Raw genomic sequence first — 18744 nt, forward strand, 5'->3', positions numbered from 1 at the left:
AGCTGTTTTTGAAATATACAATAGATTGTTAACTATAGTCACCCTAATGCGTATTCAAACACTAAAACTTGTTCCTTTTATCTAATTGTATGTTTGAAATTATTTGAAAAGACACAGAATCTTTGTTTTCTATTACTTACTCAATAGGTAAAGAAAACCCCCTTACAATAATCCAATTTTTTCATTTTAACAGAGAAAGAAATTCAAATTGTAGCTTTGCATAGGTACATTATTGATATTAAATCTCATTTTAAAAACTCTTATAATAAACTCATTCAAATAAAATAGACGACAATTTAATTGTCATTAAAATGACAAGCTAAAATGACAGGTTAAGGCCTGTTCGACCACAGGAGATAAGATTCCCTCTCTCTGTGTCTCTCTGTCTCTTTCTTTACATTTTATATCCATTTCAGTTTTTGTCCTTTATTTTCCCCTTTCTCATTTTGAAACAAAATTTAAATAACCCCTAAACTAGAACAAAATTACTCTCCTTTTCCCTTAACGAAAATGCACCCTTCATACCTCAGACCTTTCCTTACCAAAGCACATCTTATTTTCCTTGCACACTTTGCATATAGAAATTTTTCCTTTGTCCTTATTATTCCTAGTAGTTAAATATATTGATTAGAATTCTTAACCCTTAGCAATCTTCATTCTCAATTAAAATTAGAAAGCAAGGAAGTGTAAACTGTCACATACCAACATTTTGTAGTAGATTAGCAAATTTATGGATACACCCTTTCATAATTCCTAGAGATATATGCTTCCTTGTAGTATAATTTTTTGACGTGGCACAGGATATTTTTAGTAACAGTTCCCAATGTCTTTAGTATCTCTGTAAAAATTAAAAAGCCAAAAGTAGATGAATTTAAACTTATGTTTAGCAATTGATGTTGCAGTATTTTATATTATTTGTTAATGATCTAGATATTCAATGATTATCTATCATTTAATGTTACTTAGTATACTTTTAGGGTTTCAAGTTACCAAAAAGATTTTGGAACCATTTTCAAGCAAACATATTATAAAACATGTAATAGGCCGGGCGTGGTGGCTCATGCCTGTAATCCCAAGACTTTGGGAGGCCGGGTCAGGCAGATGACCTGAGGTCAGGAGTTCAAGACTAGCCTGGCCAACATGGTGAAACTCCGTTTCTACTAAAAATACAAAAAAGTCAGCTGGGCTTGGTGGCGAGCGCCTGTAGTCCCAGCTACTCAGGAGGCTGAGGCAGGAGAATCACTTGAACCCGGGAGGTGCAGGTTGCAGTGATCTGAGATCGTGTCACTGCACTCCAGCCTGGGTGACAGAGTGAGACTCTGTCTTAAAATAAATAAATAAATAAATAAATAAATAAATAAATAAATAAAAACATAGCTACTGTTGGAAAGTTCATTTATAAACTTCTAGCCCATTTACATTCATTTAACTCACTTGTTATTAACAATTATGCATGAATTGTTCATGAAAATTTCACGAGACATTAAACAAAGCTAGCCATCATCTTAAGTTATTTTTCTTGCTGACCAATTTTGTAACACATGTATATTAGGCAAGAATCAAACATTACAGAACAAAGCACCTGAAAAATTAAACACATGGCTCCCCAAATTTGTTTTTACTGGTGTACTTCATACACACAAGCAATTTATTTATTTATTTATTTTTGAGACAGGGTCCTCGCTCTGTTGCTCAGGCTGGAATGCAATGGTGCCATCATGGCTCACTGCAATCTCCACCTCCTGGGCTCAAGTGATCCTTCCACCTCAGGCTCCCAGGTAACTAGGGCTACAGGTACATGCCACCACGCCTGGCTAATTTTTGTATTTTTTGTAGAGAGGGGGTTTCACCATGTTGCCCAGGCTGGCCTTGAACTTCTAGCCTCAAGTGATCCTCCTGCTCCACCCACCAGCAATTTGTTTTTATTGTACATTTGGTTTTTAGCTTAAATTTATAATTTTTAAATCTTAAACACCTAGTACAGATAATGTAACATTATTTAACTTGTAAACCCAAGAGAATAAAATCACATGTCTGTATAATATTTAATGCTGTCAACTCTGAAGACATGCTGTTTTTATTTAACCAACAATCTTTTTGTTTTGTTTTATTTTGTTTTGTTTTTGAGGCAGCGTCTCTGTCACGCAGGCTGGAGTACAGTGGAACAATTATGGCTCACTGCAGCCTCGACCTTCCTGGGCTCGGGTGATCCTTTCACCTTAGCCTCCCACCACCACGCCTGGCTAATTTTTGTATTTTTTGTATTGATGGGATTTTACTAGGTTGCCCAGGCTGGTCTCAAACTCCTGGGCTCAAGCAATCCTCCCTCCTCAGCCTCCCAAAGTACTGGGATTACAGGTTCAAGCCACTGCACCCAGCCTAACCAAAAATCTTAACTCAGCAATCTTAACCTAACTTTATTTACCAAAGATTACCCCAGATTACGTGAATTTGAAAAAAAATTGGATTGTATTCCAGTTTTCTAAGAGTTCTAGGAATACTTAATTTACATAAGTGCTTAATTTATTTTAGACCAATTAAAGCAGAGCTCTTTTACAGGATTTTGTGAGTTAATTTTGACAGTACTATTGCAAGGTAGAAAATACCACATATACATAAGATATATACATACATATATAGACAAATGTACAAATGTACAGGCAAATGCAAATAGAGATCTTATAGCTTTCATTTAAAATTTTTAGCTATGCATCAGGCAAACATAGTAATAAAAAACTCGCTAGTTTATATACAATAGTCAGATCAAAATTGTGTTTTTGGCAGATGGGCAAATTAAGGTTACCTGTTTAATGAGGGCTAATTTTACTATTTGTGAAAGAGACTTTTGAGACTTTCATTTGCCCATGATAAATAATTTTATGATGACAATAGACAAAGTTTTGGTTGAAGGACTCTCTGGAAATGCCAGGTAGCAATTTGTTTTCAAAAGCCTCTTTCTCCCTCTTCAGTCTCAGGTGGTTGCAGATCTTGGCTTTAGCCAAGAATGATCTCTTTGGATGTTTTATGCTATTATCTATCTATCATCTATCTATCTATCTATTATCTATCTATCTATCTATCATCTATCTATCTATCTATCTATCATCTATCTATCATCTATCTATCTATCTATCTAATCTATCTATCTATCATCTATCTATCATCATCTATCTATCTATCATCTATCTATCTATCTATCTATCATCTATCTATCTATCTATATCTATCATCTATCTATCATCTATCTATCTATCATCTATCTATCATCTATCTATCTATCTATCTATCTATCTATCTATCTATCTATCATCTATCTATCTATCTTTTTTTTTTTTTTGAGACAGGATCTCACTCTGTCACCCAGGCTCGAGTGCAGTGGTGCAATCTTGGCTCACTACAGCCTCTATGCTCCAGGCTCAAGCAATCCTCCCACCTTAGCTCTCCAAGTAGCTGGGACCACAGGTGCACCCCACCGTGCCCGGCTAATTTTGCATTTTTTTGTAGAGATGGGCTTTTCGCTATGTTGCCCAGGCTGGTCTTGAACTCCTGGGCTCAAGGGATCAATCTGCCTCGGCCTCTCAAAGTGCTGGGATTTCAGACGTGAGCCACCGCTTCAGGCCTGGATGTTTACATTTTTAAAATATGGTAAGATTTACAACTCCAAGGGACAGAGAAAGGTTGTAAATTTTCTGTGAGAAGGCACATTTGCTTTTTGTTGGAAACCCAGGGCAATTGTTATTTACGTTTTTTTAAAGTGCAGATTTCTTTGTGATGGGGGTCCAAAATGCATCCGCAAAGGGAATTGCATGGGAGTGCCTGGAGCTGATGGTTATAGAGTAAGGGGCAGTAAAACAGCCTTGCTGTGTATTTTTGGGGGTCAGAGGTTGGGGGGCTTTGTTAAAGCTAGTTGCTGGCTATCAGTGTTTGTGTAAGTCCCACACCTGCCTGAGTGTCTTTTGTAAGTCTTAACTTTTATTCTAAGTCTGATCTCTGCTTCCTAATCTTGTTAAGGGAGTTTTTGCTCTCAGAAATGCACTCTCCCATTTCTTTTTTTCTTCTTTCCATCTGACCTTTCCATAGGTACCAAGAGGATATTTATTTAGGATGAGAGCTCTCTAAAGATTATTTTAGATGTCAAACCAAAGGATCTGTGTCTGGCCATCAGTGGATAGGACCTCTGAAAGGATACACCTACTCCAAATGTGGCAGAAACCATAAAGCCTTTTGATGGAAAGACCCAGAGGCAAATTTCCAGGCTGAGAGTTAACTTTTTACCATGGACAAAAGAGACATCCCTGAAATGGGTGCAGATGATGTTGCCCGTGTGATTCCAAATAGGTCACTCCCAAAGATAGACATGGAATATGAAGACATTCATTGTCACAAGTGGTAAGGAAACTCCAATCTTCCACAAAAGTGAGACACCTTCAATCACAAACCCACTAATCTGTGACACCAGGTAGGCAATACTGGGATAGGAATTTGCCTAACACATATAAGGCAGCAAAGAGAAAAGACGCAGACTCAGCTCTGAGAGTTGGCACAGTTGCTAGGCAAAGTATCTTGGGTCCCCATCCTGATAGCTCACCACCTACAGATGCAAGCCCAACAACCTGCAACCCCAGCAGAAAAACCAGGGGGAATGTGCTCTCAATGGATCCAAGCCAAGCTCTCAAGACACAAGATAAGATGGAAGAAAAATCTCATCTTTTAAAAAAATCGGTGACCCATAGCAAAGTTGGTTCAAATGGAAGCCGGTCCGGTGAGAACTTAAACTCACCAGTCTGTGAGGTTGAACAACAGGCTTATAGGACATATGCCTGCATTTTACCCTATGATTCTTCCTCTTATGACAAATGACACAAAAGGCAGAGACAAAAGAATATTGTGGCTACCCTTTGAGAGAGAGATGTATCAGTAAGAAATGATCAAAGTCACACAAACCCAGAGAATTAACTTCATACAAATGTTTTCTCCTGTTAATCCAAACTTGGAAAGGAGAAATTTTTACCACCTGGTCTTGATCATAGTCTACACATGGAAATCTGGGATGCTGAGTTCAGGAAGAATTCTTAACCTTTTACCAGTTTGGTCTGGGCCCCAGAGTTTTACTGTAGCCTCTGGGGTGAGTCAGGGACTTTGTTGGTTTTTTTTTCTCTGTTGTATCCCTAGCACCTAGAACAGCACTCAGGCACATAGCAGATTCTCAGAAAACTCTTGTTGAAGAATGGCTGGGAGCCAGGCACATTGCAAACATCGCTAAGATGCACAGATGTCCTCCAACGTGGGCATTTGAATGAGACTCAGAGAGGACAGGTGAATTCCCCAAGGTCACTGCTATGGTTTGAGTATTTGTCCCCTCCAAAATTTATGTTGAAGTTTAATTCCCAATTTGGTAGTGTGGAGAGGTAAGACCTTTGAAAGGTGATTGGGTCATGAAGGCTCTGCCGTCATGAATGGATTAATGGGTTAATGAATTAACGGGTTACCATGGGAGTGGGACTGGTGGCCCTATAAAAAGAGGAAAAGAGACCTGAACTAGCACACTTAGCCCCCTTGCCATGTGATACATATCTGCACTGCCTGAGGACTCTCAGAGAGTCCCCACCAGCAAGACCATCCTAACCAGATGTGCCCCCTCAACCTTGAACTTAGCCTCCAGAAGTGTAAGAAATAAATTCCCTTTCTTTATAAATTACCCGGTCTCAAGTATTCTGTTATAGCAACACAAAACCACGAAGACACCAGGCAAGTGGAACAGCACTGACTTATCCAAGAAGAGATACTGGGCTCACCAGGTAGCATCAGTTTAGCTAATTAATTATGAACAGTCTTGGTGGTGTTCAGGTATTTAGTGCCGGGGATGTGCTAACTACTTTTCAGGACTTTTCTAACTTAATTATCACAATATCTTTTGAGGAGCTGCTGGCCCCATTGTGACCTCTGTTTTACAGATAAAGAAACTGGGGAACAGAGATGATATGTGACCTTGCTTCCAGGTCACTCAACTAGTGGATAATGAATTCAAGGCTCAAACCCTGTCTATCTGTGGCGGAAGCCATTGTCCCGAGGGCCTTGGTTAATAGTAAGAGCTAACTCTTAATGGGCAGCTGGGCTCTGTTACAGACACTTTACCTGTGCTAAATCATTTCATCTCCACAGCAACACTGTCAGGAAGGTGCCTTTATTTTCCCATTTTACAGAGAGTGAAACTGAGGCACAGAGAGTTTAGGCAACTTGCCCAAAGTTAAATAGTTGGGAAATGGATTAAAACCCCGGAAGTCTTTCGGTGCTTTATGGGTTCTTATGGAGGCTTCATTAGGATTAAACCGTTGACCATTGGTGATCAACTCAATCTCTAGCCCCTCTCTACTCCTTAGAGGTTGCAAGTGGGGAGGAAAGTCCCAACCCTCTAATCCTGCCATAGTTTCCCAGTGACCAGCCCATCCTGAAGCTACCTAGCACTCTCAGCCACCAGTCATATTATTAGCATACAGAAGACATATCACTCCAGAGATTCCAAGAGTCTTGGGTTAGGAAACGGGGACTAAGACCAAATATTATAGCAAAAGATGCTTCCACCACTCCTATCACTCAGGAAATTAAAAGGGTTTTAGAAGCTCTGTGCCAGGAACTGGAGATGAAGTCTAAATATGCATTTCCTAGTATATCAGAATATCATGGTTGGTTTTCATCTGGTATAGAGGTTACAAAAGGTACAGCAGGTACAGACTCTAGCAGTGACCGTCATCAGCATCTCAGAGGAGTGGCTGGATCTCTCTGCTACCCCCCTCCCCCACTCCCCTCACAAATTTAACCCTTGATTTTGATTTTGGTAACAAAGTGGAGTCTTCTTTTTGTTTGACAGTTTAATAATAATTGTGTTGACCAAAATTAAGGCTGTTGAGGCAGAAATAATTTCATAAAGGTTTATTGGAAGCCAAATGTGAGGATTGACCTGGGAAGACATACCAGCAAAAAGCTGGTGTTAAGAGTCTGTTACAAGTTGGAAGGCTTTGATAAGAAAGTTTAGGGGAAAGGAGGGGAATTTCTCAGTTGGAGTTGTCCTTTTTCATTGGAGGTTACAATACAGCAGTTACAATCATTGGCTAGAGATGACAACATACAAGCTAAAAAAATTTATTATTTTTTGAGACAGAGACTGGATCTGTCACCCAGGCTGGAGTGCAGTGGCACGATCTCGGCTCACTGCAACCTCTGCCTTCAGGGTTCAAGCGATTCTCCTGCCTCAGCCCCCAGAGTAGCTGGGATTACAGGCGTGGGCCGTCACACCCTGCTGGGACTACAGGCATGTGCCACCACGCTCAGCTAACTTTTGTGTTTTTAGTAGAGACAGGGTTTCACCATGTTGGCCAGGCTGCTTTTGAACTCCTGACCTCAAGTGATCTGCCCGCCTCGGTCTCCCAAAGTGCTAGGATTACAGGTGTGAGCCACCGCACCTGGCCACTAAAATGTTTTATGCACAAGACAATCCATAAAACTTTATAATTTAGAAACAAATCAGTGTCCTTTTCAATGTCAGTAGGTTATGTATTAATGAGTACATCAAACTTGCTCAGAAGCTACATTGAAGCAGAATCCCCTCTAGGTTTGGGCATAAGTGTACATCTGGTTACAGATTACAGAAGCATAATCACTAACCCCTTCAGATATTACCTTATGTGTGGGGGAAGGCAAGGACTGAGGTTACTTATCTTTCAAGGAATATAGTGACTCAGGGAAGAGACATGGTGGGCCATGTACTCTAACCTGTTTTGTCTTCAAAGCATCTTTCTGGCCAGCTGCACATCCTCACAGAGTCAGGGGCTTTGTGGAATTATGCTGGCAAGCAGAAATGAGCAAACAAGGATTCTTCCACCTGCTACTTCATCTCACAATTGTTTGCAAATGCATTATTGCACTCTTCCAATAATGTTATCTCAAAATTTAAACATCATTCTGACACACCACATTTTTTTTTTTTTTTTTTTTTTTTTTTTTTTTTTTTTTTTTGAGACAGGGCCTGGCTCTGTTGCCCAGGCTGGAGTGCAGTGGCGTGATCTTGGCTTACTGCAACCTCTGCCTCCCGGGTTCAAGCGATTCTTGGGCCTCAGCCTCCTGAGTAGCTGGGATTACAGGCATGTGCCATCACTCCTGTGGCTAAAATTTTTGTATTTTTAGTAGAGATGGGGTTTTGCCATGTTGTCCAGGCTGGTCTCAAAATCCTGACCTCAAGTGATCCACCCGCCTCAGCTTCCCAAAGTGTTATTACAGACCTGAGCCACTGCCTCTGGCCCACTTGTTTATATGTATGTATGTGTATTAGAGACAAGGTCTTGTTCTGTTGTCCAGGCTGGAGTGCAGTGGTGAGATCATAGCTCAGTGTAACCTCCAACTCCTGGGCTCAAGCAGTCCTCCCACCTTGGCCCAGAGTGCTGCGACTATAGCACCTCGGCTGCTGTTAGATATTATCAATCCTGATAGGATTGAAGTATTTATTCTAAACAACACTCACTTTAATCTGGGTCTAGTATAGCCAATTTAGAGGTTAAGGCTCTATTTTTAAAACTGGAGTACATAGGACATACTGCACGAGTGTTTGGAACTATTGAGACTGTGACTCCAAGGGCCTGTTGGTATTTTCTGCAAGGCCCAGTGCTGTTTGTGTGGTCTCACACCAGAAGGCAAAGTTACACTCTGAACTGTCTAGCATCAGACATCTTGGGCCAGCAGGCCAGGGGTCAGCTTCTGTATATCCTTGTGGAATGAATGGCATGCAGGTCCCTGTGGAAGTTTCTCTCTCTCTCTTTCTCTCTCTCTCTGTCTCTCACTCTCTCTAACACACACATACACACACACACACGCACGCACGCACGCATGCAGGCACAACCAGGGATCGGGGCTTCTGGCAAGCCCCTGTCATTCAACTATTTCTATGTGTGTTTGTAGAGCATCTGAAAGTTTTCTTTTTTTCTTTCTTTTTTTTTTGAGACAGAGTCTTGCTCTTGTCGCCCAGGTTGGAGTAGAATGGTGCCATCTCGGCTCACTGCAACCTCCGCCTCGGGGGTTCAAGTGATTCTCCTGCCTCAGCCTCCCGAGTAGCTGGGATTACAGGCGCCTGCCACCACATCCGGCTAATTTTTATATTTTTAGTACAGATGGGCTTTTACCTTGTTGGTCAGGCTGGTCTCAAACTCCCGACCTCAGGTGATCCGCCTGCCTCAGCCTCCCAAAGTGCTGGGATTACAGGCGTGAGCCAATGTGCCCAGACCATCTGACAATTTTCAGATGACTTCCACACATAACATCTTATTTCACCCACAACATAACCCTCATAAGTATCTAACTGACTGTCCTCATTTTAGCTTTATGGAAACAGATGTGGAGATGGAGGACTGTGTCATAGGCAGAAGTGACTGAGCCTCAGCCTGAATTCAGGGTGATCTGTTGTGGGCTCTGTTCTCTACGACACTTGGCCTGTGGCCCCCACGCAGGCCTGTCTTCCTATATCCCTCCTCTGTCTCTCCTCTCTGAGCCTCCCAGCATCCAATGGCCTCCTGCCACCGCTGTGGTGCTGCCTGGTCTCCTGGGGCTGGGATTCAAGGTCTAGAACTCTCCTTTCCTCCCGGCAGCTATAGCCTTCTCTCATGGCCTTCCAGTTCTCTCTGCAACTAACTTTCAGGCTGACAAACAAATAAGCCCTTTCATACCTTTGTGGGATTGATACTATCTGAAAACATGTGGCCTTTAAGACCAATTTTTGAATCTGGAGATAACATTATTGGGCCAGTGTAAAATTCTTATCCCAAGACCTTAATTTTCGATGGTGGAATTCAGGCATTGTGGTTATAAACATGAAGCTGTATCATTGTGTGCATACCAAACCTTTTCCCTACCCAACAAACCTTTTCTTCAGATCTGCTTTGCATTTAAGAACACTTCATAACACAATTCGTTTCCTGCACTTTGGGGCAGGAAACGAATTGTGCTGTGTATTTCAGTGGGAAGTAAAGGAGGGAGGGGCAAAGAGAGAGAGAGAAAGAAAGAGAGATTTAGAAAGGCAAGTTTCTCCCCAAAGCTTCTCTTCATTGCTTGTGATAGTGCAATTATAAATGCTTTATAATTAACTTATTTAATTAACTCACAAATGGGAACCAAATGTAGCATCAGCATATCGGCCAGTGAGGAGGTAGAGGTATTTTTGTGACTTCTCTCCATCAGGCTGTGTGATAGAGACAAGCCATTGAACTTCTCTGAGCCTGTTTCCTCATTTGAAAAATCACAGTAATGATTCCAACTTCACTAGTGTTTGTGAAGATGAAGCGATATATGAAATGGTATGCTTTACAACCTATAAATTACTTCGGTAATATAGAGCATACATCCTATACATCAATAAATTAATGTGCCTTCTGTGGGCCTAGCTGGGGTATACCCAAATGCACCATGAAGCCAGCTGCCCTGGCCAATCTCCTCACCAGTGGGCTGAGAGGCCTCCCTCTGTTCTTCCCTCCCTTCAGGGATTAGCCTAACACTCACAGAGCTCCTGGAAGCCCCAAGGCTGTGCTTGCAGGACTGCAGGCTGCGGCAGACTCTGTATTCTGGGCCACTGCCCTGCAGAGGCCAGGCTCCTTGTTGGTAAGGCCAGGAGTGCCCCAGCTCTTGGGAAAAAAATGTTAGAAATGTCTCTAGGAGCCTGTGTGATGAACTGGTACAGCCCCGCTGGTGCTTTGCAGACATTGAAGGTCCTGTTTCACTTGATGAAAAGTTTGTGTGTGGGCAATTCTGTCCCCAGACTGAGGGGTAGATTTTAAGACACCAGGGCTGTCATCTAGGTGGCATAAGTGACAGATGGCCTTCCAGGTGTGCTGTGGACACTGTAGTTGCTCAATGATAGGCATCGTCCTGTATAGCTCCCCATCTTCATCCAGTTCATCATGACCCCCTGGGAACAGGGGACAGAGTAGACTGGAGTGTGCAGAACTTGGGAACTGGGGAATTTTGTAGAAGAAACAGATCTGGGGACATATTGCATTTAATGTCATTTCAGGACATCTGAATGGGAACATCCAGGTAGTGATATAGGATGGGAGCTTGGGAGAGAAACGTAGTCCTGTCCTTGGGCTAATCACAGCCTGAGCATAAAGAATCTTGGAGAGAGTAGAGAATCAACGAAGAGACTTAAGGAACACACTGATTTTGGGTTCAGAAGAGACCAATGTTAGCCCAGTGAACCAGCAAAGGAAGGAACAGGCCCAAGCCTCCACCTGAGGTTTACTTCAGTTTTATTGAACCAGTGCCTACTAGATGCGGAACTACATTTCACTCTTGCCGTGTAGATACTGATTACATTTTTCTCCAGTTATGATGAAGTTTAGAACAGTGTATTTTTAGAATGTAATTTTGCTTTGACATCCCCATTTTTATTTTTATTTATTTATTTTCAGATGGAGTCGCTCTGTCGCCCAGGCTGGAGTGCAGTGGTGTAATCTCGGCTCACTGCAACCTCCGCCTCCCGGGTTCAAGCGCTTCTCCTGCCTCAGCCTCCTGAGTAGCTGGGATCACAGGCTCGCGCCACCATGCTCAGCTAATTTTTGTATTTTTAATAGAGACGGGGTTTCACCATATTGGCCAGGCTGGTCTCGAACTCCTGACCTTAGGTGATCCACTCGCCTCAGCCTCCCAAAGTGCTGGGATTACAGGCGTGAGCCACAGTGCCCGGCCTATTTTTATTTTATTTTATTATTTTTGTGGTTTGCTTTGACATCTCTATAACCTGCAAGTTTAACTTCCCTTTGGAAACTGCACAGGGCTTTTTCTTTCTGTTGCAAAAAAAAAATGTATTTTATTACTTGAGTAAAATTACAGTATCTCTGTTGTTAATAAGTATTAAATGAAATTGAGCCCCTCCCCTTTCCTTTCAACTTCCCATGAAAGTACATGTAACAGTCCATTTTTTTCTTCCATACCTAATACAAAATAAGCACTATTCCTGCTCTCTTGATCAAGAAGCATTTGCTCTTGTAAGGAACATATGCACATTTGAATGAAAGTGATATTTCTTATTTATATACAAGAGCATTTACATTTTCTCTACTGAATGTTGTTCAAGATGCTATACTTAGCAGCCTTGTGAAATTCCAGCACACATTTTCTATCATATATATACCCATACGTCAGAATGTTACGTCTCAGTTCAACTACCAAAACAACACTTGTTTGTTTTCTCTAAAGAATTCTGCATGCTTATTACTGTACAGAAATGTATTAATATTGAAGATGACTCATGTAAAAAGCACAATACAAATAGCAATTCAAAAAGGAAATGGTTAAATCTACAAAACAAAAAAGTTTGACTTTTTGAATAAAAATAAAAAAAAAAAAACCTGTCAAACAACCACACTGTTCAGTCTGTACTTTCAGTCCTTTCCTTAAATCTGTTTTGAAAGATTAGACAATATGTTTGATGATAAAAATTTCCAGCAGAATCAAAGTGTACATTTATATACAGACTTTATTAGAGATCTGATGCATCACTGAGGCATTGCATCAACACCAGATTCATATTAAACTGGATATAAAAAATAAGTTAACGCCAGATTACAACTGCCTAGCAGGGCAACTTGCAATTGCCATACATATCACAGCAAGTTTACAGCACTATAGCTAATTAGTATTTAGTCCAAAATACATAAGACCAAAGTTAGTACTTCCATTCCGTTTGCAAAGCGAGGTTATATCGCTAATAAATAAGCTTTCTTAGAACTCCAAAGTTGAACAGGGTACAAAAGAATATCTTCATGATGTTGTAATTCATAGATCTGGGAAACCAGAAGGAAGGGGTATGGGGGCAAGGGGTAGGAGGCCACCACAGGTGGTATTCTGAACAGGAATGAATGCTATGTTTCCAGCCCAAGCTGCTTTAACTTGTGACGATCTCTTTGCTGTCCTCCATGAAGCGGGTGAAGGGGAAGTTGGTTCTCTTCTAATTGCTTGCCATTTTCCCCAGGCGGGCCAGAGAAGCAGTGGGCTCTGATTTCTGGAGCTTCTCCAGATTTCCTGTCAGCCCACTAACAGGTGAGCTGTTCCCAGTGTCGAGGCTTCCAGGAATTGGATGGATGCCACCATTCTGAATGACGGAGATCCCGTTGCCCTTCATCGCCAACCCATTGGAATGCGGTGCTGCATTCTGATTCCAGAAGCCGGAAGGATCCCCACTTCCTGATCTTGCCACCAAATCCTTATGGAACATTTCTGTGAACTTGATGGGATTGCCTCCTAGAAATGTCATGGGCCCATCCCCAGAGAGCTGCCTATCCTGTCACACAGGGGTGCTATTCCACATGTGAGTGCCCATGGGTACCTTTTGTCGTGAAAGCTCTTCCACAAATAGTGCAAGCAAACGGTTTCTCTCCAGTGTGAGTTCTGCCAGGCACTCAACGAGGAGGAGGTTTTGCCACATGTGTTGCAGTAGTGCTGCTTGGGAGTTCTGGGCAGAGCCAAGAGCAGAACTGGGGATGCGGCAGAGAAAGACAGAGGCCCAGAAGGGATGTGACTGGTGGGGGTGTCCTTACTGTCCTGAGGAGAAATATGCACAAATTCGTTGATCTCCGTTTTGCTGAGAGATGACAACGAGTTGGCGGGAATCACCACAGAGTTCTGAGTGGGGCCAAGATTGGAACTGGGCTCAAAGAGCTGTGATGGTAGATCTTGCATCTGATGTGTCAACATGTGCTGCTTCAAATTACCCTTTGTGGAAAAGCCACAATTGCAAACTGCAAATAAATGGTCTCTCTTTGGTATGATTTCTATAGTGAATGTCCAAGGCACTCTGACAAGCAAATGTTTTGGCACAAATGTTGCAAGCAGTGTTTTTAAATTTACCCTGGTCTCTGAAAGGGAAGAGGGTCCCCAAAGAATCTTCTTTGATGATTTTCTCTATGTGACTAGATGTCAGATCCAAAGCCCCGCCATTCACTGGAATGAAAGACAAACCGTTGGCAAACTCACTTGGGACCACTCTCTGTGGTTTCTCCTCTTTGCTGGGTGACTTATGGAACTCCTGGGTGCTGTTGGATGGGGACAGAGCCTGCATGGAAGATGTAGACTCTGAGATGGTTGGGCTGCCAGCACTTTAGCTCTCCATGTCATCACCCACTGAGGATGAATCGTTGATCAGGACATCGTCCTCGAAGGACCCATTCTCCACCAACTTCAGGCTAGCCCACAGCTGCTCACCTAGGCCGGCATTCATCATCTTCATCTGATTTTCCAAAGCAGTGATGCTCGACATCTCTAGGGGCAAAGGCGAAGAAGATAAGCTGTCTTGGGAGTCGTCAGCAGACTTGGGCATGTCAGGGAAGCTGCCCTCAGGACAGTCTTCCATTTTTTCATTGGAGAAGTTGTCTAGGTCATCAAAATTTTTCTCATAGAGGGAGCCTGTGTCAGACTCCATGGACTCAGAGTAACTGCTGGGGACTGCGATGTTGGAGACCTGGCCTCCCATATGCATTCGAGTGTGCTGCTGCAGGATGACAGCGTTCATCTGTCAACTTCTGGCAGATGGGGCAGGAATGCTGGGCTCTGAGGAGGGGCACAGCACGATGGACACTGTAGCGGGTTTTAAGATTCCTTTCTGTGATGAAAACCTGGCCACAGATCTTACACTTAAAAGGCCTCTCCCTAATGTGCGTCCGATAGTGCATTTACAAGGCGCTCTGACAGCTGAGAAGCAGGTGGCAGATGATGCACTCACTGGGGTCAGTAGCCTTTTGTCAATGTTTTCTACCAGTTACTGAAGCTTGGATGTCTCTGATGCCTGGGCTGAGTCCAAGAGTCCCCCTAAAGGAAACTTGGCCTTGAACTGCTTGGATATGAGAGGCAACAAAGGGTTGGTGAAGGTGGTAGTGCTTCCTTAGGGGGTCCCAGTCTGCTGCTGGGGAGCTCAGGGCACTACTGCTCGCCATCAGTACCTAGTTGGTGACCACACCACTCTCTTTGCTTTTGCCATTGGAGGGTGGCAGAGTGGACCCTTCAGCTTCCTCTGGGAGCCCACCTAGGTTTCTTGTGGCCAGCCCAGCGGCCCTGGAGTCACTTTTGACTAAACCTGTGGGACTGGTGGCAGAATGGCTAATGGGGATGGGGCTGGCTCTTCCGTCTTGATGAAGAGTATGAGGCTTGGGAGGGTTGGGGGCAATGGCAGGCTGACTGAAGTGGTCAGAGTAGCCAAGACTGGTTTGGTGTCTAACCAGCTGGTGACTGGCTTCTGTGGAGTGATGGACACGCCATATGGGATGCCGGTACTCATGGGGATATTGTCCAAATGCTCAGGCACAGGATAAGGGTTCATCTGGGTATGGGTGTATTTCTCTTTGTGGCACTGAAAGTGGGCTTTCATATTCTTCTTGGTACAGAACCCGTTCCCACAGATGTTGTACTTGAACGGCCTCTTTCCAGTATGGGAATGCAAGTGGATCTGCAAGGCACTGTCGCTCTCAAAGACCTTTGTGCAGAACCTGCACTTGTGTTTGAAGAATGCCTCACTGGAAGTACTTTTCACTTCAAAGGCAGTGACATTTGGTGGCTTGCTTTTTCTTCGCTGGGCCAAGGCAGACAAGGAGTCTAAATCCTCTGCAGTTGTTCCGATGTTGGGCAAAGGGCTGGGGAAAACTGAGTTAGCAGGGGCCAACTGATATAGAAGTGGATTAGATGCAGGACTTAATAAACTGCTTATTGCAAAAGCTGGTGAGGATGATGATGAGACTGCTGGGTTGCTGACATGGGAGGCCGCAGCACTTGAAGCCACTTTTTCCGAGGACGGGGTGGTAACTGACACCACCAATATGTTCATATTGGGAGAAAAGCCGCTGTTGGATGGAATGATGGTGTTGCCAGAACTACTCTGAAGCAGCTGGATTGGGGTAGCTGTTTCACACCACTAATGCTGGCACATTGGCTGGCAAGGCTCTGTGCCAATCCAACTGCTGCTGCCAGCTGCTGAGATAAATGGGAATTTAGCATGGACAAGGGGTTGGCAGATGTTTGTAAAGTACCTTGAGGAGGATGAGAAGATGTTGGCAAGTCTGCATTCTGAGAAGACAAAAGCAATATTTGGTGACAAATCTATTCGATCAGTTGCAGCTAGTGGAGCTGCTGCTGCTGCAGACCTAGGAGCTGTTCCACGAGGGCTGGGATGGCCAGCTTGCCCTGGGAAGCCCCGCTGCACCACACTTCCTGGGAGAACTGGGACACCACCAACTTGGTGCCCTGGAGGTTCTCGATGATGACGTTGCTGTTGATCACGGAGAAGTTGCCCAGTGTTGTCAGGTCCCCAAGTTGAGGTAGAGAGGTTGTGATCGCTGAGGTACCTGTGGGGGAGCTGCTGCTGCTGCCATTTGGAGCAATACTGCTGTGGCTGCGGCTGGAAGTGCTGCTGCCACTTTTGTTAGCTACTGGGGCCTCCACCTCCATGGACTCTTCCCTGTCAAGTCTGTTGTGTTCTGAATGGTCGCTGCAGTCCACTTGATCTGTTTTGTTAACTGTTTCATTCATTTGTTCATCAGGATTATTGGGAGGGAGCCTGGGGGAGAAGGTTTTGGGTGGAGAGGCTGGATTTTCATTTACAAATAAAGCTAATTGATTTTTAGTACAGTTCTTCTTGTGGAGCAGAAGATGTGATAATTCAAAGAACTTGGCACAGCACTGGCCACAGATATGGGTGTCCTTGCTCTTAGTGGGGAGACTCGATTGACCCTTTTCCCTGTCTCCACAGGTTCAAGTGAATCTCATGCCTTGGTCTCCCCAGTAGTTGGGACTACAGGCGCTTACCACCACGCCCTGCTAATTTTTGCATTTTTAGTAGAGAGGAGGCTTCACCATGCTGGCCAGGCTGGTCTTGAACTCCTGACCTCAAGTGATCCACACCCCCTTGGCCTCCCAAAGTGCTGGGATTATAGGCGTGAGCTACTGTGCCTGGCCTGCATAGTACTTTTTATTTAATCTTGTCAGCTTAATTTTTTTCTATGACTTTATTGAGTTATAATTGTTATTCAGTAGACTACACATATTTAAAATGTAGACAATATGATGAGTTTTGGCATATGCATGCACCGATGAAACCATCACAAGAATCAAGATAGTGAACATATGCATCACCTCCAAAAGTCTTCTTATGTCCCTTTGTCATCCCTCCATCCCATCCCTTCCTCCTACCTTCCCATCCCCGTGCAACCACTGACGGCTTTCCATTTGTATGGCTTAGAATTTTGTAAAAATGGAACCATACAGTATATAGTCTTTTTCATCTGGCTTCATTCATGCAGCATAATTATTTTGAGATTCATTCATGATGTTGTTGCCAAACATCAGAGGTTCGGCCTAGGTCCAGTTGCTCATCACACAGAAAGCCAATTACTGAGACAAGTGTTGTCCAGGAAAAAAGGCTTTATTGCAGATGATGTCAACCAAGAGATGGGAGACAAGTCTGAAATCTGTCCCTTCAACTGACTAAAGTTAGGAGTTTATATAGCAGGAAAGGAAAACAGAAATTAGAGAGGGTTAAGGAAGAGGAGTTGGTCAATAGGCAGCAGGTGTATCATACTGTCTGGATGTGTTGATCTCGAAAGCCCCAGCCCCACTGACACCATCTAGGGGCCTATTGATCAGTCTCCTGAGAAAGGAACTCAGACAAGACAAATGTAAGTTTCTAAAGCTTCAGTTTTACAAGGAAACTTGGGCTAGTTTCAAGGTTTCTTTAATGTGCTAACTTTATAGCCCCATCTAGTAAGTCTGAAGTTTCCAATTTTATACTCTCATTCTTTTGGCTAAAGTCTCTGATAGCTTTTATAATACAAGCCCTCTTGAGAAAGGTAAAATGTAGACTTTCAGGTGAAGATCTTGTCAGAATTGTTTTTCTGAGAATAGGTTTTTTTAGAAGTCTGGTAGGGCTAAGTTAGAAAGAATAATGCTTCTAGCATCTGACAGGTGTCCTTGAGAGAAACCAATAAAGCAGCCAAAGGAGGTTCTAACTCCTGAAAACAAATGTTTCAGAACTTCCAATGTTGTAGAGAGCTGGCCCTCTACAGGGCTTTTCTCCATGAACTTCAACTTGCCTGTCACAAAAATCTCTTCATAAACATTCAGCTTCCTTCGGATCTGGGCTGTAAATACTTGCCTGGACTCAAGGATCTCCTAACTTTATAATGTACCTTTTATGTAAATATATGTTGACTTGCTGGTTTGTGTATGCAGTGCATGTAAGGTCTCTTTTTAAAGCACAGATTTAAATATTATAGAATATAAAAGATAAATGTTTCTCTACTTTCTAAAATAAGACACTTTATTTAGAATGTTAAGATAGTCCCTGCCTGTTATGTAGAACCATTAAGTATCTTGAAAAATTGTTTGTTGCATATTTTTAAGAGCTCTGACTGTAATCCTGAAGTGATTTCTAAAGACTGCGAGAGAAGAGGAGCTGATTGCTGCTACAAACACATGGACACCAGGATTCACACGTCCTAGTGGCCACTTTAGCCTTGAGAAGCCAATTATGAAAGATGTGAAACAACTCCAGAGTTCTACAAGTGTATAGGGGATGAGGGTGGGTACCAAATGCCATAAAAGATCAACAACAACAACCCTGATAAAAATATTAGGGACAGGCTGGGTGTGGTGGCTCACGCCTGTAATCCCAGCACTTTGGGAGGCCAAGGCAGAAGGATCGCTTGAGCCCAGGAGTTTAAGACC

The 18744-nt window shown here is 43.1% G+C and overlaps 1 pseudogene; it reads right to left on the minus strand.

Moving 5' to 3' along the window:
* Positions 1-12922: 12922 nt before the first annotated feature.
* LOC129476221 (sal-like protein 1) lies at positions 12923-16761 on the minus strand (annotated as a pseudogene).
* Positions 16762-18744: the final 1983 nt, after the last annotated feature.

This window comes from Symphalangus syndactylus, chromosome X, assembly GCF_028878055.3.
Source record: "Symphalangus syndactylus isolate Jambi chromosome X, NHGRI_mSymSyn1-v2.1_pri, whole genome shotgun sequence".
Classification (NCBI taxonomy): domain Eukaryota; kingdom Metazoa; phylum Chordata; class Mammalia; order Primates; family Hylobatidae; genus Symphalangus; species Symphalangus syndactylus.